Below are 9,018 nucleotides of genomic sequence, written 5' to 3'. Positions count from 1 at the left end.
TAGATAGTGTCAATGGTCCATTTGAGAGATAGGACAGTTCAGACATTGCGGTGAATCAGAGGTAAAAAACGATATAAATACCGTTCAGTTACTTGCACAGACCGATCGTTTCGTGTCTTTACTCATCAATGTATCGTCACGAGCCGCAGGGTTTAATTTGGTTTTGTTTGTGTATGTTTTTTTTTACTCTCAAAAGCCGTGATTCCCATTCGGTGACTTTGTTTCTTCAGTAGAACACAAACGAAGATTTTTAACTCAAACCGTTGCAGTCTGTCAGTCATTTTAGTGTCAGGGTTTAATTTGGTTTTGTTTGTGTATGTTTTTTTTTTTACACTCAAAGCCGTGATTCCCATTCACTTACATTATATGACAGACAGACTGCAACGGTTTGAGTTAAAAATCTGTGTTTGTGTTCTACTGAAGAAACAAAGTCACCTACATCTTGGATGCCCTGGGGGTAAGCAGATAAACATAAAATTTTCATTTTTGGGTGAACTATCCCTTTAAAGAAGAAAGAATGAATGTGGAGTCGATATAGCACTGTCTTGTGGCTGATTTAATGCAAGAGGAGCAAAATGATCTCACTTAGACTCGTGAACGGGATCTGTTTCCATGCATAAAAATAGCATGTGGGTGTTTTAATCTACTGTTTTTTTTATCCTCGTTGCATATGACAGTAACAGATGGGGTCATTGGGTTTTTGCATTGTTAGCCTAAACTCACTTGGATCTGATATAATCAATATAACTTCTGTATCAAATGTGTTTGAACGCTCTTCAAGCGTCTGTTAAAAGATTTGCAATGTAAAGAGGGTTTAAATTTATGTGCATTCTTTGCAGTTTATTTATGAAAAGTTTGGGTCAGTATATTTTTTAATGTTTTTGAAATAAGACTCCTATGCTCACAGAGGTTGCGTTTATTTGGGTAAAAATAGTAATACTGGGAAATATTATTACAACTTAAAATAACTGTTTTCTATTTTAATATATTTTAAAATGTAATTTATTCTTGTGATGCAAAGCTGAATTTTCAGAATCATTACTCCAGTCTTCAGTGTCACATGATCCTTCAAAAATCATTCTAATATGCTGATTGCATTTTTTTTGTATTAAAGGCAGAGTGAGTGATTTCTGGTAGCCAATGTTGATACATCTCTATCTCTCTGTCGCTCGGCTCGGCTAATGTCCGTCCCATGCACTGAACGCGCTCTCATCCACATCACGAGTAGACACGCCCCTTATTGCTGATTGGCTACAAGTTTGTTTTGCGATTCGGCCCGAATCAGTTTTATAAAGTGTTTTTGAAAAATCACTTACTATGCCTTTAACTGATCTTGAAAACTTGCATATTACCATTAGTTTAATGATGTTTTGTTTTGGATATGGTGCATTATGTTTTTTTATGTAACAAGCCAATGGCATATTTTCTGAAGTACAATGGAGTATCATATAAATAAATATTTTAATCATTCAGTAGTACTGTGGTGCTATTATCATTTGATACCATTATTGCACCATGATTTTACCACAGTATTTTTTTAACAGGAAGACCTCAGTGGAAACTTGTGCTTCTTTTCATTTTAAGAATACATGATCCTTGTGTAGAAATAATGGCAGAAACCATATTTCACACCATGTTTTCTGTGTCTCAGAGTCTGTTTGCCTTGGATGAAGGAGTTTCATTGGAAAATGTTGGATTGTAAGGGAAGAAGGGGTTGCAAAAACTTGGACCCGTCTATTCTTAACAGGGTGTGTATCTGCGTAACGCAGCCCGAGTACGATCAGCCCCACAACTCCCATGATCATTGTCACATAGTTTGGAAGACAATCTTATCTCCTCCCAGACAGTTATCACGAGTAGCTGTGAGCGAGAAAACTCTAGCTCTTTCACTTCTCAGCGTTCAGAGCGGCTGAATTGCTGTTATTATGACAGCGTGAAAGCGCAGCAGTTCTCATTGGTCAACGGCCAAATCGGTAGATGAGTAGGAAGTCTGTCTGGCTGCTCGGCCTGGCGCTCTCTGTGGAGAATTACACTTGTGTGAATGAGCCAAACTCCTTGTAAATCTCCAGAGCGCCGTTAAAGAAACAGTCCTCGAGATGTATCCATATATAGGTTGGGAAAGAAGGAAACCGACTAATGGCTCTCTGAACCTTAAGGAAGCCCCGTATGCAAAACAGAGCCCTCTTGGCCTCTTTTATAAACACAGAGTAAGGATAATACATTATGTTTACTTGAACTCATCCTAGTTTGATTGCTGTGCAACAGAGCACAACAGCCAGGCTCCGGAATTTAAAATCCCACTCGTTTGCTTCTCCGAGAAAATGATTTTTAGCAGTAATGTTTAAACCTTTCCAGACAGACCTACCACGAAATCCCAGGTTGTTAGATTATGTTTTATGTTTCTTTGCAAACCACCAGTATGTGTGATAAATTATGCATTATGAATTGCTGCGCAAAGACCGCCCACTCCCATGATGCACTGCTGATGACATAATCGAGTCCGTCTCCCTAAACTCCCGAACTGCTTACACTATAGCTGTCAAAAAGTTTGGAATAATTAACCATTTTTAATGTTTTTGAAAGAAGTCTCTTGTACTTCAACCAAGACTGGGTTTATTTGACCAAAAATGCAATAAAAATGGGGAAATATTGTTGCAATTTAAAATAAGTGTTTTCTATTTGAATTTATATTTAAAATATAATTTATTCCTGTGATGCAAAACTGAATTTTCAGCATCATTATTCCAGTCTTCAGTGTCACATGATCCTTCAGAAATCATTCTAATATGCTGATTTGCCACTCAACAAACATTTAATAAAATTATATTTTAAAATATGTTCTAATGAAAAAGTTATTTTATTTAATATTTAACAATATTACTGTTTTAACTCTTTTTGATCAAATAAATGCAGCTTTGATCAACAAAAGAGACTTTTGTCAAAAACATTAAGAACATTTTTTAATTATTATTTCTTTTAAAAAAAATATTATTAACTTTTGACCTGTAGTGGATGTATATGAACATGTCTAAATGCAATAAATTAAAAATATATATTTTTATGCTTGCTAATATATGAACAATATATGTAGTATGACCCAAGTTTTATATTATGTATTTTTATATTCATATTTCATAACTGTTACCTATGTCAATGAAGTGCTCCATGGTTTTGTACTAGGTTTTTGTGATTGATTAATTGATTGATTGATTTAAAGTTTGTAATTTGTGATTAATCTTGGAGCAGTTCGTTTGTTTAATGTCCCAGTGGAGAAAATTAATGGAAAAAATACTTCCGCGTTCAAGGTCACTGAAAAGTGGACAGTTACTGTTGTGCTTCACTCATAGTATCATCTTCCTTGCTGAGTAACAAATTCTGTGCAGTCTAGTCAGACTTTCTGTAATATTGGTATTTGCAACCTACGCATGATCAATCAGGACACACACAGAGAGAAAAAAAAAAAAAAAACACAAAAAGGCCACAATGTGTGTATATGTAGAGCAATGGATAATTTACATCAAATTAGAGAACAATGGTTGTCTGTTGGAGTTAACAAAAGTACTGTTCATAAAAAACAAGACAATTGAAGGCTAAAGTAAACAGTCTGTGAGAGCAGCTCGGAAGAGAGGGGCGGGGTCAGCATAGCTCATTAACATTTAAAGGAAAATGCTACAAAAACAGCTTGATCTGAAAAGAGCTGTTTTTGACAGGGTAAAAAAAGTGTTTTTTACACTACCATTGAGAAATTTTAACCAAACTATGTTACAGACTTTTCATTAAGACCCTAAAGAATCATATCAACTTGTGGAAAATGGGCATCCTATGACCCCTTTAAGAAGTTTATAAACGCCCACATGCTCATATAAAAGCCATCTGGTGAAGAGATTAGATTACTCTGAGGTGGTTACATTCGGAATATGTGTCTTCCAATATTATGAATTGTGAAAATTGTATGTTTGCACACTTTGATGCATGAAGGTCATCATCTGTCTGTTAATGCTATACAGTAATTAGCATTAAGTGTTAGACAATTTAACAAACCCGTAAATACTAAACTTGGGCGTATTTACATATTTTCTTAAAATGTAATTTATTCCTGTGATGCAAAGCTGAATTTTCAGCATCATTACTCCAGTCTTCAGTGTCACATGATTTTTCAGAAATCATTCTAATATGCTGATTTGCTGCTCAAGAAACATTCTATTGGAAACTGAACAATTCCTTTTTCAAGAAGTTAATTTTTATTAAATGGGCCAAAATTGCAAATACAGAAAGAAAGGCAGTGCAGCAGTTCATCTGATTACAATTTCACTTTAGCATGTTGATTTATCAGCCCTGTGTAATATTTCGACATGGTCTACACTTGCTTTATTGTTGTAGGGTAATGGGATTTGGAGCCTTTGGGGAAATAAACAGTGGAGTCAATGGAGCAACTGGGAGCTGTGTTGATGAAGCTTTACTGCTCTGCATGGTTCTTGTTAGGATCCCATAAAAGTCTGTCTCTATTGGTTGTTGCATATTATGATTATGAAATAAACACAAACTGAGTAGGAAAAGTCCTTTTTAGATTTGGTTGTTGCTTTAGGATTGAACTATTTCAAGTGTTTCAGAGCAAGCATTTCCACAAAGCAAAATGCATGCAGTTTCATACTTGCGTTTAATACTTGGGATTTGAACAAACCCTAACATTAAAGGAATAGTTCACCCAAAAATGAAAATTTGCTGAAAATATACTCGCCTTCAAGCCAAGATATAGATGAGTTTGTTTCTTCATCAGAACGGATTTGGAGAAATTTAGCGTTACATCATTTGTTCACCAATGGATCCTCTGCAGTGAATGGGTGCCGTCAGAATGAGAGTCCAAACAGCTGATAAAAACATCACAATAATCCACAAGTTATCCAGTGAAAAAAGTACATCCCCTGTTGTCCTCTCACATCAAAATCCACCAATATATTTGTTTAGAATGGTTTTGGACTGTTTTCGCTCGTAAACAGTGTTTGATCTGTGCAGATTTCTCTCCTGATTCCGATAAGATGAGTTTTTCACTGGAGAAAGCAATTTTATGGATTATGGAAGTGTCAGTTTAAAGTAAAAATGTCTTAATGATGGGTTTGTTTCTTGCAAACATGCATCTTTTCACTTCACAAGATGTTAAATGATGGACTGGAATGGTGTGGATTATTGTGGTGTTTTTATCAGCTGTTTGGACTCTCATTCTGACGGCACCCATTCACTGCACAGGATCCATTGGTGAGCAAGTGATATAATGCTAAATTTCTCCAAATCTGTATCTGTTCTGATGAAGAAACAAACTCATCTACATCTCGGATGGTCTGAGGGTGAGCAAATGTAATTTTTGAATGAACTATTCCTTTATGAGCACATGTAATGGTTATTCTTATCTTAGCAAACACTGCTAATAATAATAATATCAATTTTATTTCCACTTCTGTTGAGCTTCCAAAAGGTCCATAGTTTCATAAAACAGGACAGTGGTATGTAGAGAGTTAAAAGATGAGAATATATAGCTATCAAAGAGCACTGACAGGCATTCTGGTAACACATCCACCACTCACGGTATAAATAGAAACCTCAGAGGTTTGGCCAGGGCTCACAGAGGAGAACTGTAGGGACACGGCCATGATGTTACAGAGCAGGCAATGACTGTTCATGAGAGTCATCAGCTTCACCAAATCCTGCACAAGCTAAAGCGCGTTAGTTAGCCGACCCCCAACACCATGAGAACCAGGTTTTACCCTTGAGCAAGACACTTGATCTTTGACCCTCTACGTTTCTCTCCCAAACCACATGTCCTCTACACTCAGACCCCTTAGGGTGCTTTTTTTATATTTCCTCAGTGAAATCGAGGTTATCATCAGAGTTGTATAATATGTAAAGTCTCGGTTATTAATGCGTCTGGTAGCCTGAAGTGGATGTGATTAATCGCAGTGTCGACCGAGCGAACAGTCTTTAGCAGGTACTGTGTGAGTGTTAGCTAGCTGTGAATAAAGTGACAGTGTGATAGTCAGTGCGAGGTGCTGCTACTGTTCCCTCACCTTCCCTTTCTCTTTGCTTCCTTCCTTAATTCAGTGAAAAACACTAGCACCGTGTGGCTGTTTCCTACCTTTATTAAATTTGTTTAAACGCAAAAGCAAATTTAATCAACCAGGACCTTTGCTAACAGGGAAACAGTAAATACTGCTATGCTAAGGCAAACAAGCTCTTTATTGTGAGTAGTGACTACTTGCAATTTTATGTCCCGGGGATGTTTTTTTTAATATATATAAATTATTTTATTAAATAAAACAGATTTTTTTAAATTAAAAAATCCTCTCCTTTTTAAATTTGTTTTTCTTTTTACTTTTCTATTGTATAATTTTATTACTTTAAAAAAGTTAAAATATTTTTGTTTCCTTTTTCATTTAATTTCATTAAATGTTATTATTTATTATTATATTATATTATGTTTTTTTATGTATTATTGCACTACTTTTACAATATATATTTTTTTTATGAATCATTTTTAATTTCTTTTTATTTTATTTTATTTAATTTTTTCATTTTATTTGAATGTGTATTATTACTTGTTTGTTGTCATACGAAGGTCACATCAAACATATTCTTTATTCTCTAAAGACAAATTTTTCTATTGAAACAGGTCTTGCCCCATATTTCATATATCTCTAAAATGCCCAATTATGCAATTAAAAAAAAAATCATATTCATTTGTTTTCACGGTTTTTCAAGTTAAATTTTTGCCCCAAACTTTCAGACTTTTTATGTTTTTTACTGTTTTATTCCTCCATGGTAATATGTAATAAATTGTGTGAAAATCAGTTTTTCAACTTTCAAATTAGCTTTAGCTAATAGACATAAACATTTTGTTTATTGCAAAAATGTTTGAAAGTTGCACCAAAGAATGTTATTAAGCAATGGTTAAAAAATTATAAATCTTGGTTAAAAAATGATAGTTCATAGAAAATTATAGAAAATATTCTGATGCATTTACAGCATGTCTGCTGTTAGACACTGTTAGTGTTCAAATTAAATAAACTAGTGAGTAAAGTGTTATTTTCTAAAGGTCCACAAGGCCAAAAGTGCCCAGTTGAAGAAACACCCTTGAATGAATAAGGCTGCATATTGTGTGTGTGTGTGTGTGTGTGTGTGTGTAAAAATGGAAATAGCAGTGTTTGTGACTGAGCAAGTCTTTGAGCATGGATGTGAGCTAAAATGCTGTCTGCTACTGAGGACTGCTACTGAGATGAGGGAAAACGAGGGGAAAGCAAAGACAGTGTGTCAGCGTGTGGGAATGCCGTGCTGCCGTTTGAAACCACGGACAACGTGGCAGGAGAAAGAGAGAGCGGAAGCTCTAATCGCTCGAGAGGGAGCTTTAACCCACTCGCTCAAATCCTGGACGCTTTAATCTGCTCAAGTGAACGGGGAGGGCTTGATAAGTACAGAGATGACTCTCAAAATCACGAGCTGATTAGACAGCTCACGAGAGAGACGAATGTGTGTCTGGAGAGAGGAGGAGGGGGTGTCTTCGGTCTCTGCTTCTCCACAGCAGAAAATGTAATGAGAGAGGCAGACAAAATAAAACGTGACCTCTTAACCATGTTTTTTTTTCCAGCAGTGAAGGGATGAGAGAAATGCATGCAGTGCTTCATGGATTTTCCTATACGTGTAGCATTTTCTGCATTTTTTCAGCAGCAGTCAGTGGCCAAGTCCACGTGTGCACTGGTGTCGATGTGTAAATGACAAAACCATATGATATAGTTAATCTATGAATCATATTCATGGTGCTCACTGATCCATAGCACTTATTCAAGACAAGAGCAAAATGAATTTCTAATCAGATTCAATTCAATGCAACAGTTTATGTAAAAATGATGAATTTACATTTATGCATTTGGCAGATGCTTTTATCCAAAGCATTTATCAAACCCGCATTGCATTTAAGATCTTCATTTGATCAGTTCATGCATTCACTGGGAATTGAATCCATGGCCTTGGGGTTGCATTTAAGCCAAACGTCATTGTGATTGTGTTTCACGAATAAAAATAATTAGTCAACATTGCTTATTGTTTAGGTTACTTCATTAAAATGAGCTAATGCTACACATTTCTTGAATATTTTGTCACAATTAAATATGTTAAATGGTTTCATAATTGATTTGTGTTGGGACTACATGCATCTTGAATTGTAACAGTAAATATCAAAACCAACTGTTGTTTTATGTGTTTTTGAGAAGAATGAGGGAAAGGAAGTCTTGTTTGTGTTTAGTGTTCTAATGTCAGAAGATTTAGAAGAGTTTATATTTTCGAGTTTTTTTGGAGTTACATTATTGCAGTGGTTCCCAACCCTGGTCCTGGAGGCACCCCAACACTGCACGTTTTGCATGTCTCCTTAAAGGGGTGGTTCATTGCGATTTCACTTTTTTAACGTTAGTTAGTGTGTAATGTTGCTGTTTGAGCATAAGCAATATCTGCAAAGTTACAAAGCTGAAAGTTCAATGCAAACGGAGATATCTTTTAAAATTCTACAAAATGCCTACAAAAACGGCTGGTAGGGACTACAACGAGTTACTTCCCGGGTTCGTGACATCACAAACCCAGATAAACCCCGCCCTCGGGAAAAGGCAGCAAAGGGGGCGAGGCCATGCTGCGCTGCTTTAGAGAAGAGGAAGAGAAAACTAGAGGTGCACGTAAAAATCTGTTCATATATGAATCGCGATTCTGTCTTCTAACGATTCTAATGGATTCACAAGTTTCAAAATCAATGTTCTAAAGCAGCAGTTCTTAATACTGTTCCTCGCGTCCCCTGCTCTGCACACACTCTGCATCTCTCTCTCTCTCTCTCTCATTCAGCTCACCTCCAACAATGAACTGTTACAATTACACTTATTTTCACATAGTTATGAGAAGCGCGTGCAGTTGCCATACTGTATTAAAGCTTTAATCAGGATAAAACTATATTAAAAGTTAACATAAGCAGTAGCATTGACAAATAACAGC

The sequence above is a fragment of the Sinocyclocheilus rhinocerous genome, unplaced genomic scaffold, assembly GCF_001515625.1.
Source record: "Sinocyclocheilus rhinocerous isolate Xijiao unplaced genomic scaffold, SAMN03320098_v1.1 scaffold487, whole genome shotgun sequence".
NCBI classification, from domain to species: Eukaryota; Metazoa; Chordata; class Actinopteri; order Cypriniformes; family Cyprinidae; genus Sinocyclocheilus; species Sinocyclocheilus rhinocerous.
The sequence above is the reverse complement of the archived record's forward strand: the minus strand, read 5'-3'. Positions refer to the sequence as shown.